General features: G+C 33.5%; 1 pseudogene; it reads right to left on the reverse strand.

Annotated features, from left to right (window-relative positions):
* Nucleotides 1–9,723: 9,723 nt before the first annotated feature.
* On the reverse strand, nt 9,724–9,988 carry LOC149420058 (histone H4-like; annotated as a pseudogene).
* Nucleotides 9,989–12,743: the final 2,755 nt, after the last annotated feature.

The raw sequence follows: 12,743 nt of genomic DNA on the forward strand, positions 1-12,743 counted from the left end.
TAATTTACCAAGACATTATTGAAACATTAGAAATAATTTATGACCAAAAAATATATTCTTAAAGTATATAATAGTAATTAATTTCGATTCGCGTTTGTTGTTTGTGATTACCCCGGCGCAAGCCGACATTTTATCATTCCCCGCTGCGACAGCGCGGCGAGCGGACGTCTATTCCACGCCAGTCTACTTGATAACATTTTAAAGAAATTCCTCGCTTAAAAATGAGGAGGAAAATACCCTCGAAAAAAAGTTTTATTAGATAGCACAAATTACGACATCAAAAACGTACGTGGGAGATATATTTTCAGAAAAAATAAAGGTTAGTGATATTTAATTATCCGTGTACATTGTACGTACTTAAATGGTACAGAGTCGTTCGAAAGAATCAGTCAGAATAAGCACATATTTTTTATAACATTTGGCGATAATTTTGTGTTGTTTAATTTCCAGGGAAAATAATCAACTATGGACAGGAGTTTATGTCTGCCATCGTTTTTTCATGTATAAATGTTAAAACTTATGCCAAAGTACGTGAAACTGTTTGTGATTGGTAGTCAAAAAGTGACACGAACCAAATGAATTTCGATTCGTGATGTGCGATTCAAATCATTTTTTTGTTCATAATTTCTCTTTTATTGTCCAATTCACTATTACATTGGTACAATTCAACATATTTAATATTTTTTGTGTTACTTTTTGTCAGTTTCATAATGTCATATTGTGAATTGAGCTTCTTGTTTTAGGAAAAAAACAAGGTTATTTTTGACAAGTAATACTTTAAAGATAAGTATTAGAAATAAAACTTACCGGTAATACCTTTCGGACAAACGAATAAATAAGTAAAACAAAAGATTTTTACTCACCTTTAGAAAACTCGTGTAAAATATTTAAAAAAAAAAACAAATTAAACAAATATTTGGAAATTTTTTTTAAATGTATATTCATATACCTACATATTTTATATCTACCATGTCAACAAACTGCATTTGTATTTATTTATGTTTACGCACTCCGACGTATAATTTACAAATATGTAACTACTTATTAGGAAGAAAGCTACAACCAAGAATTTAACAACAATAATTGTTATTTCATCGGAACCATGCTGTAGTTTTCACAGCCGCGCGAGTGTACGGCTCGCAGCGGAATGAATTCGGTATTTCTGTCTCGGTCTAAAAAAAGTCCGATCGCGAGTCCATCTTTTAACGAAATTTGAATTCTCGTCCGCTGGTTAAACCACCTTAAACATACCTTATAAGTCCCTGGGTAGGATATGGTTTCCTCCCCAAACGTTTGTTCTACAACGACCTCAGTTTCTGGTCAATCGTCTTCATTCTCATCGTGCTCCATTCCTCTTTGTCCACTCTTATAGATAATAAAAAAATATATCTCTATATCGCCCACCGATTTTGACAAAGAAATTCTGTAACTCGAATGTGATTTTTTTGCAGTTTATGCAAGTCCTTCTCGCTCTGCAAAGTTTGTTGGAGTTTTTGAAGTTTGGGTGTAAATTGTCCTTCTATAACAATTTGAAAAATGATAAAATAAAAGTCTTGTGTGATTTTTTTTCGTTCGGAACGTTTTTTTTCATGCGGGGAAATAAAATAATCTTCCTTTCGGCTGGCGACAAAAGTTAATGTACATTATCATCGATAAAATTAATTAAATGCGACCTTGCAGTAAGATATTTAGTAGGCGTGGTGAAATTTACATAGACGCCGTTTAATAAATCTGTTTTTAGTGCCCGTAATGTATGCGGCCAGAAAACTTGTATCGGCGCGGAACTTCTTCTCTTTAATGTTACGTCTTTAGTTAAGAATTTTAAACGCTTTCGATTTCAATATATTATCATTTTTCATATCATAAGCGTCGACAAATTTTACCGGAAAATGGTAGATAATGCATTTTTAATTTATATAAATAAAAATGTAAAAATTAAATTAATTTACCGTAACGTTTTTATTGTGCAAACAGTAAAATTTTAAAACTGAACCAGTCTCAAAGTTAGGAGTGCGGGGGGGGGGGGCAACTCTTTATAAATCTGCAAGCAGACGATCTGCTGGCTACATCAGGTATGACCCAGTTGCGAAGTACCGCAAGGTCAATAATAATTGGACGATTGTTGGTACAGCATTATTCCTGAAAACCAATGTCAGTATTTATTTAGGTACACAATGACATTAGAAACGTAAAACGCAATGAACTGTTGTTATTTTTGTTAAAATATGATGTAAGTATAACTATTTTGTGATATATTTATATAAAATAACATACCGAGTGGTCCTTTGGGAGATTTTGTCTTTAATTTGGTCATGAATTGAATGTACAGCATTTTTCGTGAGTCGAAATCGTGATTTGAAATCGATATCGTCCAATACTTCTAAAAAATTTACGCGTTTTCTTAGAACTCGCGGTCTTCTCGTTCTTGCCGCAATCTCGTGTACTTCTGCATCTTCAATTGCTTCAATTATTTTGAAAACACTGAACTCGGAAAAAATTCTGACTACTTCACAGGCAGCTGTCAAAATTGTGTTTACAAGGTAGAAAACTCGGCTAACAAATCCGACATATAACCACTATTAGCTGCTTCAAGTACCCTATAGTGAAGAGGGACTTTATCTTACATATAAACGTTTTTGAGCCTTGGTGAAATCGAAATAATACTTTATCCTATGTATAGTGCTTCTGACAGCTTATGAGCAGGTTGGTGAAATACCCCGAAAAACAAAGATGTAGTCAGAACAAAATGTAAATATTTATATACAAGCTTACGTGTACCCGATGTTGCTTGAGGTTAATATATGCAGGTCCGTTTTAAGCCGTGAAGGTGCCCAAAATATTACTTTGCATTGGAAAGGTTAAATATATTTTTTATTTCTAGATTCCTTACATTGTTATAAAAAATTCTTGTGAATACCTCATATTAGTCTCAATTCCTCAATGATCTCGGAGTCCTGTGAAACTATGAAATCCCCAACAGAAGTAGGAAACGTTTTTCACTGTATTACCTTGGGGTAAGTATTTGGTTAGGATGAAGTTGGTGGAATACGAATTATTATATTTATGAACAGACGGAAAAATGCGCCGCAGGTTAAATTTGTCTAGAATAGGGCTATTTAATGTTATTAGGACATAATATTAACAAGTCATTTTTTTTTTAATTCACATATAGAGTTCATACTGAGAAAAATTCGTACAGGCTTTTTTATCACTAAACTGTTAAAAATGTGACTGCGTGGTCATTTTGTAATAAAATATTAGTCATTCAGAATACTTCAGAACACGTGTTAAACTCAGGTGGCCTTGTCCGAATAAATATAATAGGCGAAATGCGAAATTACTATTATTTTAAACAACATGTGTTCCGACTTCCTCATAAGATATTAGTGATGCACTGTTATTTTTTATAGAAATTTGTCAGTTCATTCGCTATAGGCAATTTTTTTATGCGGTTTTTAATAGGAAAACGAATAATTTGACCAGATTGTTAATAAATTAACAATATTTCATATTAATAAGTTTTCTCAGTTCACTTAGTTTAGTTGCGCATGCCGGGATTTAAACCCGCGGCTTCTGGGTTGCTAGTCGAAAGCGTTACCCCTCGACCACGGAGGCCGTCTGTTTTGTTTGGTACGGCTACCAAATATTATTCAATTATACCCACTCATACCATTTGAGTAGTCAGTTGGAGAGAGTGCTTTCGTCAACTGTACTAATTTCTGTTGTCTTTTTGTTGTGTAGCCATAACATTGGACCATAAGACAATACATCTATATCAATAATTTATCATAAGACAATAAGACAATACATCTATTGTCTTTACATATTCTTTCTTGCCAAAATCAGAGAGATTATGTTTAAAACATTTAATTTTACCGATTTGGCTTTACTCCAAGCACGAACGATCTTGAGGAAGTGATCAATAAATTTCACTTCGGAATTTCACAATGTCCGTATTAGCGAAGAGTCGTTTCTGAACGAGCCGCATAATTGATCTAGCACCCGTATTCGTATGACTCCGGGTAAACCGTACCATGGATCTATCGAAAGGACACTTTTTTATCAAGAGATATTTTAGAAAACATATGTACCTACACGCTATACCTACTACATTATCATCATATCCGGTACCAAGAGTTGTACCATCATTCATTCGCTAACGCTGGCGCTGGGAGCCGTATAGGGAAGCTGCATTGGGGAAGATGTAGCGGAGGAGCCGTACTATGGGAGCCGTATCACGCGGAGAAAACTTACTAATATAAATATTGTTAATTTATCAAGAATTTTTTCAAATTATTTGTATTCCGGCTAAAAACGGGACGGCAGGCCTTTAACGAAAGAATTGACTGGTTTCCTAATAAACTATCAGTCAAATTATTGCCGTTGTTTTAGTATAGTGAGAATATATTTTTATATAATGTCATTTATTGTGTTCTTATATCCTATTTTATTTTTTTATTAATATTTAAATGTTGGTATTTTTTGGAAATATTTTAGCCCACACACTGTACACTTCGTTTTTTTGAAAAAATCTGTCATTAGATTTTATTTGTATTGTTCATAAGTTTATTGTTTATACAAAAAAACTGATGGTTTATCAAAATAAATAAGTAAAACACGAATATGTTATTGGGATATCGGAGCACGTGTTCATAAAAATACTTTTGTTATTCGTGATTGTGTACTATCGAGACAAAAGCAGGTGCATGAACGCGTGTTCCGATATATTATGAATGTACTAAAAGATTATTAGGAAACGGCATTCTATCTTACGACTTTAATACAAAGGCGATACTGTTTTCTTCACACAAGCGAGCGCAGTATTCTCATTGCTCATACGGTCTGAACTCAGGGCTCCCGTTCAATTGAGCCGTCGTTCAATTGAATCGACTCTTTGAGCCGTACGAAAATATTAAGCTGGAACCGTGGCTCCCGCTCTTAATAAAAACCATCCCTAGTCTGTATGCGTATGAGGCAAAGCAAATTATGTTGAATAATGTTTACACATTCTCACGCATTTCCAACTGTTGTTTTTTTTACGTCAGTCTGTCACTCTTTAAGATTCAAACATGTTATCATGTCATCAACTGCGGCTAGTTTTGGCAATTTGCCAAAAAATCTTTCGTCAACATTGTTATCCAATTTATTTTTGAGCCAAAATAATATTTTTTCTTGGATTAAATCAAATATCAGCAAGTCTACTTTTCAACACCAGAAAAAAAAATCTTTCTATACGTACAAACGGGATTTATTAATTGTTAATAAATTTTATGACAGTGAACTTATTTGAATATTTTTAGGTTTATACATAATATCAGAGATGTGCTTTATTTCAAATAAATCCATTTCAAATGGAAATGGTATTTTCCATTTTGCATTTTAAATTCTTTTCTAAAAACCATTTTTCATTTTAAATGCTTTTCTCAATGCATTTTCCATTTTAAATGCTTTTTTGCAACATTCTTCCTACTATCTCCACTCATCTTTTTTTCATAAGCCCCAAATATCAGTCGGTCCTCAACCTCGCTATGAGAGATAATTTACATTTGTCAAGTTGCTCCCTGGTAGGAGCCCTAGCAATTGAGTGATACCATTACAAAAAACACTGATTCAAATACTGAACATGGGGCCATGACGCTGTAATATAAAATGTTAGATAGCAGTTTCTATGTTTTTACGTTGGCAACATTAGTCCTGCGCAAATTTTTTGTGGTTTCATAATCTGTAGTCGTGGTTGGATTTACCATCATGTAATATGTTTGTTCTACATTGATGTCCAATATTAATAACAAAATTGTTAAAAAATTCTATAATTATTTTAATTGTTTGACCTGAGAAACCATTTTGCATTTTCAATGCATTTTTAAAATAGGTATTTTGCATTTTGCATTTGAAATGCTTTTCTAAAAACCATTTTGCATTTTCAAATGGAAAAGTTTTGACCAATTTCCATTTTGCATTTCAAATGGTTTTGGGTACCCATTTTGCACATCTCTGCATAAGATAAATTTATACATAAGGTGTCTGAGGAAATGAAAGGAAAAATAAATTACAATCACAATATACACAGACAATGGACGAAAGACGAAGAAATGCAAAACAAATTAGGTTACACACAAGGAAGAAATAAAATACCCAGAAATCTTTGATGTACCAGGTCGTCCATCTTTACAACATAATCCTAAATCAATTTATTGACATTAAAAGTACGATTTTCTTTTAGAAAGAAATTAAGAAAATATTTCCGCCTCAAAAATTGGCGTTTTGTTTGTATTTTTTAATACGTATAAATCTAAAATATTTGAAGTTATATTAAATTTGCCAAAAAATGTTAATTTTTTCTATAAATATGATTCTAAAATTAATAGCACACGTAGTGATGTAAGCTAACTTAAGATTAATAAATAAATAAATATATTTGATTATTGACAATATTAGAGATTCTTAAATTAAAATCTGAAACAGAAAAACTCTGCCCCGTCAAGGCGATGGTCCTGTGTTCAAGTCCTAGATGTAACCGTATTTTTTTCTGTTTCAGCGTCTTCAAAAATTAAATATTACAAGTTGAGGTTTCAATAAATATATAATGATTAATGATACTTATGCTTTGTCAACATCCCAAAGAAAACCATAGAATTAGTTTTTTAAAGTTGCGTTATATTCACAGGTCACAATTAGAATTGACTTAAGCAACACAAACATAGGTGTGTGTGTACATATTATGTTTACACTTCCAGCGGCGTCCTTGCTAAACGTCACTAAGAAAGAGCCTTTTTTGTATTAGGCAATTCACCTTAAAGAGAGTGCTTTGTGCCGATTGGGTTAAGATATATGGTTAAACTGATGTGAATTATCTATAAGGGGACTGGACGTATCATATATTAAAGTCATCAAATCTATAAACTTATAAAGAATAGAATATACGCGAGAGTTGTCGAGGGACAGCAAATACGGAATACTAAGGGGAGACTGGTGGGTGATTTTAATAAGCAATCGATACATGCCTTTGAAAGAAAAATGATTTTTACAATTGAAGAAGACATTGTCAAGAGTCTCATCCTCCACACCACAATGGCATAATGAACTCTCGAGTACCCGAATTTTAAACAAATGAGTTGTAATAGAGCAGTGGCCAATTCTCATTCTCGAGATACAGGAAATAAAACTTTTGGACTTTTTTTTCCGTGGAACCAGGGTTTACTTGGAATATGATTTTGTATTTTGTAGTTTGGATCTTTATCCAGTTTGAGTTTTCGTGATTGTCCAATTTTGTTTCCAGGAACGAGACATGTTGGATTTAAGAATAGAGAAGACGAAACAGACAGGAGTTTTAAAATCTAAAGGAATAGAACCAGATACAGTTCCAAGTTTAGCGAGAGAATCAGTTATCTCGTTACCCTCAATTCCTAGATGGCCAGGCACCCAAACCAGTATTATCTCAAACTTAGATTAGTTTAAAGAATATAGGATGTTTTTAATATTACAAATAACATAGTCTTCTGGACAACGAACGATATTAGAGGAAATTTTTAATACTTTTAATACTTCACTTAGAGAGTCAGTACACATTAAGGCTCGACGAATATTGAGAAGTTGGATTTGAATTAAAGCTTGTTCAATTGCGAAGCATTCTGCAGTAAATATGGAAATTTCTTTAGGCAATTTAAAAGACAGATTAACATTGAATTCAGGAATATATACCGATGCGCCACATTCTATGTGGTCGGATTTGGAACCATCTGTGTATATGAGGGAAAATCCAGGAAACTTTGAAAATATTATGTTTTTAAAATGTTCCTCAACATTTTGAAAGTTATTAGCTGATGATAAAATGTTCGTCCGGAAGTCAGAAATTATAAATAAAATTAATAGCATTAAACGGGGTACTGTAAATAAGAAGGATTGGATCATCTTGTAGATTTTGAAGGGAAGAAGACAGAGATCTAAATGATAATCTAACTTTTTAGTAGGAGAGGGAATCGATCTCTATCTATTACCCTCCTTCTGTTATTCAAAATACTGAACAAACGATCGAGACTCTGTTCCAATGAGTGACGCGATAAAGATAACAAGAGCCTCATTTCTTGTTTACGCCTACTTATTGTTATAATCGAGAAAGGTAACAGTGTATTAAATGCGATCATCGAATTCAACTTTACAGAAAGTTTTTCATTGAGTTTTTTCGATAAGTTATTCTATAATTTTCCATGGCTAAAAACATAATATAATTTCAATAGAATTTTCTTTTCGTATCTGCGTGAGTCAGAACATTGATTGCGGTACCTGAAATAATATACATTGTATCTTCGGTTTTAAAAAAGATCGACACTTTTCATGAAATAGTGGTTTACAAAAAAGTTTATTTAAATAATTTATTATCTGTATTTCTTATAATATTTTCATAGGGAAGGTGTTCACGAAACTTTTATACAATTTATTATAAATCATTTAGAGTAAATTTTTTAACATTAAACACGCACATGATGGCATGGGCCCTGAGGAAAAAAATGTCCCTATGGCCTATGTCATTTTTTGGAATGCTGTGTGGAGGGTCTTTTTAAGGAAAGGAAGGAGGAAATTCTGGGAAGGTAAAATATAGGATCTAAAATCTAGGGATCAGTGAGACCAGGAGTGGACGGACATATGAATATATCCCTCCCTCTGCGGCGCAAGGCGACGGGTCGAGAGATCAGTTGGAGAGGTCAAAGGGTCTCCCCAAATCAGCCTCTCCCGATCTGGCACGCCACGCAGCAGGTGGGCAGGCGATTCCTGAACATACCTCACTCGATGAACCTTGGCACCCCTGCTGAATCACCAAACGTAGCGAACCACATTGTGTGACCTATGCACAGGCGTTGGTTTTTCAATAAAAGGTTACCGGGGCGGCGGTACCTAAACCCGCCTACTAAATTGTGGACCCTGTAATGTTGTCCGAAACGTTTGCTACAGAAGGAGGTGGCGCAACACGGCTTAATGCCCCAAAAATGAACCACCATAAGAAAATGAGAAACATTATTTTTTCGACGCGAGATATACTGTTCACAGAGCTACTACGCCAGAATACTAAAGAGGATTCTCATTGGATTTATATTAATAGACAAATTTAATTTCTCAAATAAAATAATATTTTTCTGCAATGTGGAATAAAAATTTATATTGAAATCGATACATAGTGGAGACCCAGGCAAAGCGGATGTGTTAAGGGAGATATTAAATAAAACACACAATGATTGCATAACATAAAAACTTTATAAAGTGTAATGTTAAAAAAATGTTTGTCTACAAAAGTAAAATGAATGAAAAGGTAATATTAATTAGAATTATAAAAATAATGTAAATTTAAAAAACTCTTCGTATTGTTCACTTTGAATTAATAAAAATTTATTACCACAACTAAAAGATTTTAATTTAATCAACAATTAACTATCCATTTTCCTCGATCTAAATTAAAATCGAAGATAGCATTTATCAGAAGATTATAGTTTTTCTCAATATGTGGTATTTACATGACTTATTTTAATTTCAATTAATGATTTCCATTTTAATAATAATATAATATTATGTACACTACCAAGTAGTTTGTAGTTGTAAATAAACAATAGGGTGGGTGTGACGGTGACGGTGATGGTGTGGTGGTCGCGCGCAGCCGCCGAACCCGTACAGCGTGCGATCCTAGCGCCTAGAATCTAGGATCTAGGATCTAGGCCCTAGATCCTAGGGCGTTCATGACGTCCATGGCGGTGACGGTCTTCCTCTTGGCTTGCTCGGTATGTGTGACAGCATTCCTGATCACGGTCTCCAGGAACACCTTCAGTATGCCGCGAGTCTCCTCGTAAATCCGGCTGGAGATACGCTTGACGCCTCCCCTGCGAGCCAGACGGCGGATGGCCGGCTTCCTAATGCCCTGGATGTTATCGCGAAGCACCTTCCTGTGACGCTTGGCTCCGCCCTTTCCGTGGCCTTTTCCTCCCTTTCCGCGACCGGTCATGGTGTTTTGTGGTTTGTTCTCGGTTGAGACGAAAGCGAAGGCAACTGCTCAGTCAGGTGGTGAAGAACTTGTTTTTTGGATTGTTTTGGATTTATGTGTCATTTTCAAAATTGGATCTGATTGCGTCGAGAATTCAGACAAGCGATAAGATAAGTACCTATATATAAAAAGAATTTGGCATGTGAATGTGATTTTTTGGCAGTTTGTGTATGTCCTTCTCGCTCTGCAAAGTTTGTTGGAGTTTTTGAAGTTTGGGTGTAAATTGTCCTTCTATAACAAGTTGGCAAATGATAAAATAAAAGTCTTGTGTGATAAACGTTTTTTTTTCATGCGGGAAAATAAAATAATCTTACTTTCGGGTGGCGACAAAAGGTAATGTACATTATCAACGATAAAATTAATTAAATGCGACCTTGCAGTAAGATATTTAGTAGGCGTGGTGAAATTTACATAGACGCCGTTTAATAAATCTGTTTTTAGTGCCCGTAATGTATGCGGCCAGAAAACTTGTATCGGCGCGGAACTTCTTCTCTTTAATGTTACGTCTTTAGATAATAATTTTAAACGCTTTCGATTTCAATATATTATCATTTTTCATATCATAAGCGTCGACAAATTTTACCGGAAAGTGGTAGATAATGCATTTTTAATTCATATAAATAAAAATGTTAAAATTAAATTAATTTATCGTGTGCAAACCGTAAAATTTTAAAACTGAACCAGCCTCAAAGCTATTAGGAGCGCGGGGGTAAGCAGGTTTGTAGAGCTTACAGGAAAAGCACAAAGATTTAGTCAGAACAAAATATAAATATTTATATACAAGCTTACGTGTACCCGGTGTTGCTCGGGGTTATTATATACAGGGCCGTTTTAAGCCGTGAAGGTGCCCAAAATATTACTTTGTATTCGAACGGACAAATATTTTTTTTATTTCTAGATTGCTTACATTGTTATAAAAAAAGACTTGTGAATACCCCACATTAGTCTCAATTCCTCAACGATCTCGGAGTCCTGTGAAACTATGAAATCCCCAACAGAAGTAGGCAAAGTTTTTACAGTATTGCCTTGGGGTAAGTATTTGGTTTGGATGAAGTTGGTGGAATACGAATTATTATATTTATGAACAGACGGAAAAATGCGCCGCAGGCTAAATTTGTCTTGGATTGGGCTATTTAAGGTTAAGGACATAATATTAACACATTTTGATCGGGCAGTTTTCGGCCGCGTACTAGTGCTGGTAACGGGTGATTTTTCGCGTACTTTCGCGCTAACGTAGACCTCTAGAAAAATTGCGATAACTTCAAAAATATTTGTTTGATTTCAATAATTCTTTTTGCAAATAATTTATTTTATTTCATTTTATTTTATTATATTTAGAAGTTTATTCTTCATCGTTAAACTAGTGCAGAATTTCACATAAAGTAGGAAAGTTTTGAAAAAAAAAATATTTCTTTACATAACATCCTTTCTTTTACAAATTATACACAAAAATTATTTCTAAATGTAAAATAAAAATTATTATTGCATGGCTACAACCCTACAGACGCTATATAGCGAAAACTCAAGTATATTGGAACCCGTATTTTAACGTGACCCGCGCTCCACTAACAATCTGTCAAAAACGTATAAATACGTGATCCGCTCTCTAGCATTAATTTGCTAAAAACGTATTAATACGTGATCCGATTACAATGTGTTAATAAGTCATATTTTTTTTAATTCACATCTAGAGTTCACAATGAGAAATATTCGTACAGGCTTTTTTTCACTAAACTGTTAAAAATGTGACTGCGTGATCATTTTATAATAAAATATTAGTCATTCAGAATACATCAGAACACGTGTTCAATGCAGGTGGACTTTTCCGAATAAGTATAATAGACGAAATGCGAAATTATTATTATTTTAAACAACACGTGTTCCGACTTCCTCATAAGATATTAGTGATGCACTGTTATTTTGTATGGAAATTTGTCAATTCATTCACTATAGGCAATTATTTTATGCGGTTTTTTAATAGGAAAACGAATAATTTGACCAGATTGTTAATAAATTAACAATATTTTATATCAATAAGTTTTCTCAGTACACTTAACTTGTGTTATACCTACGTCAATATCGAAATCTATGTCAATATAGTAAACGCCGTTTTAAAGTATTAGTAGTAAAATGTAGCCAAAGTTTTAAATATTACAAATAAATTTGCTTTTTATTCTTACAGTTTTGGGCGTGATTTAAATTGATTGACAGTCGGCTTAGATAAATAAATAAATTACACATAAACAAAATAAGCCATGAATAAATAGACGCAACTAAGCGTAAAAATCACATGGACGTTTATAATACCAAATTTATAACAAGTTTCTCTTTAACTCTTAAAGTTTTTAAGTTCCAATAAAAATATATGTTATTTTTATAAATAATATCTATATCGGACGTGCAGAGCCAAAGTCATTATGAGATAACAAGATCTCAAGTTTTTACGATGTCCTTAATATTTTTGATAAAACCATTTAGATATCTGCGTCAAAATAAATATGATACTATAATATTATTCCACATCCTTAATGTGCGACTGCTATAGTTAATATTAATGGATTTTCGGCGCCACCATACATTTAAAAACTAATGTTTTTGTTTTGTTCAACACAGTGAAGAGATAAGGGTGATCGCTAATTACTCTCATTGAACATGTGTGAAATTTAATGTATAATTTTGTCCAATAAATAGAGAAGTAACTGGTACAAACAGGCAC

The sequence above is a fragment of the Hesperophylax consimilis genome, chromosome 11 (genome assembly GCF_061612785.1).
Source record: "Hesperophylax consimilis isolate HC1 chromosome 11, BYU_Hcon_1.0, whole genome shotgun sequence".
Classification (NCBI taxonomy): Eukaryota; Metazoa; Arthropoda; class Insecta; order Trichoptera; family Limnephilidae; genus Hesperophylax; species Hesperophylax consimilis.